At 31.0% G+C, this 2,180-nt stretch overlaps 1 pseudogene; it reads left to right on the forward strand.

Annotated features, from left to right (window-relative positions):
* Nucleotides 1-1,280: 1,280 nt before the first annotated feature.
* LOC106770553 overlaps nucleotides 1,281-2,180 on the forward strand; it is a 6,915-nt pseudogene continuing 6,015 nt past the window's right edge.

Here is a 2,180-nt window from a genome sequence, read left to right on the forward strand (position 1 = left end):
TTAAAGTATGTTTTTGAATCTGAGAATTAAATTTGTTTTTAGATTATAAAATTCAAAATATAGTTTTAGATTATTAATGTAGTTTTACACTATGCATTGTATAATTTAAAATATATTCATAAATTTTGGATCGCTTAATATAAACTAGAGTGATTCAAAATAATTTCAGTTTATTCATAATTTTAGATCTTTTCAATAAAGATATAAGAAAGAGTTATGTAGGTCATGAAGGAGAAGAAAAAAAAATGTCTCACTCAATAGTTTTGGTATACAATTCATAACATTTACTTAGAGAAATTAATATTAAATAAAGGATACTATGATAAAATAATAAAAGTAACCATATACATTATATAATAATATTAAACTAGTTCTAAATCATAACCCATGGTTAATTTCAATTAGTTATTCTAACTCATAATCCATAATTAATCTCAACTTCTTTAAAATTAAATTCCATTTCATTGACCTAATTAATTAGGAAAATTTTAAAGTTCTCCACCTCAAAAGCCATTAATAGAGTGAATTCGGACATGATTAGAGTGAGTTTAGCTATTTTTTCATTCAAAATTCTTTTTCTTTTCTACTATAAAAAAAGTTTAAATACTTTTTTAGTTCTCGTTGGGGACTGAATTTCTATTTTATATCCGGTTTTAAAAATGAAAATATTAGATCCCTGTGTTATGAAAATTGAATGAATCAAATTCTTTCCGTTAAGTTGAAGGTGTTAATTCTATGCTGATCTGGCACACTTTTTCTCTTCTCTCCTATGCTGCATAGTTTTTTCTCCGTCATGTTCAGATTTTTCTCTCTCTTCCATTAATGCAATTAAGTGTATCAATAAGGTAAATAACACCATCTGCTTGAAAAAATAAATAAAACAAAAAGACTAACTTATGAGACAGAAGAATTATAATATATATATATATATATATATATATATATATATATATATATATATATATATTACAAGACAAAGAACATGCTGGAATAGAAAATTAGATAATTAGAAAATTAGTCATAAGAAAATAGAAAAGAAAAAAGTCTTTTTAACAACACCTTTTTAACAACTTTTTGACAACACATACGTGATAGCTTGTGATTGGTCCGTTTTAAATATTTTTTTAAATATAAATTCAAATAAACCAATAAAGTGATGACACATGTCCCGTTATAAAAAAAGTTGTGAAAAAGTGTTGTCAAAATATCATCATCCAATAGAAAATGTCTCTCCTTACAAAAATACTGCGAGGGTTGTCGATCGAAAACGAGAAGGAAAATTAAAAAGAAAAAGAAAAACATGTTTTTTTTTGCCTAAAACCCCAGAAAACAAAACTGGTGATAGAATTACAAGACGAGAACGGTGTCTGAATCAAAGAGTGACAAGAGGATCCCAAACAAACAAATCCCCAATGTCTTGGAAATAATCGCACTCTCATTGCAGACTCGTAAACCCAAAACCAAAACCCAAATCTAAATTCTCTTTCTCACTAATAAGCATCCACACAAACAAACTGCCATTACTCATTTCTATCTCTATATATGTTGTAAAGTACCAACTATTTTTGAACTTGTCATAATTACTCTTTTTTTTTCTTTTTTTCAATTAGCCACATACTACTACGGTTGAACTAGCAATGTTGAATTGAAAGTGGTCATTATCTACATTATGCCTTCGCTCTCATAAATCTATCGAGCCCACCCCCTTCACCTTCAACACAAGCACCCTAACTTAAACTCTCTACAAGAACTTCCTGAATCTTACACTTGGACGAAACACGAAGATCAAACTAATAATAATTCTACCCTCAACCACACTGTTCCTGTCATTGATCTCAACGACCCAAATGCTTCAAACCTAATAGGCCATGCATGCAGAACTTGGGGAGTCTATCAAGTGCTCAACCATGGCATACCCATCACTCTTCTTCATGACATTCAACACCTTGGAGAAACCCTCTCTCTTCCCTCTTACCACAAGCACAGAGCAGCTCATTCCCCCGATGGTGTCGATGGTTATGGCCTCGCTCGCATCTCTTCCTTCTTCCCCAAACTCATGTGATCCGAAGGTATTGGTTTGGGTCATGTACTGTGCACTTATTAGCCCAAAACGATCTTGGCCCATTACGATAGAAGAAAGGCACAACATCAAGGGCAACGTGGCATTTGTGTTGCTTCTG

Source organism: Vigna radiata, chromosome 8 (genome assembly GCF_000741045.1).
Source record: "Vigna radiata var. radiata cultivar VC1973A chromosome 8, Vradiata_ver6, whole genome shotgun sequence".
NCBI lineage: Eukaryota > Viridiplantae > Streptophyta > Magnoliopsida > Fabales > Fabaceae > Vigna > Vigna radiata.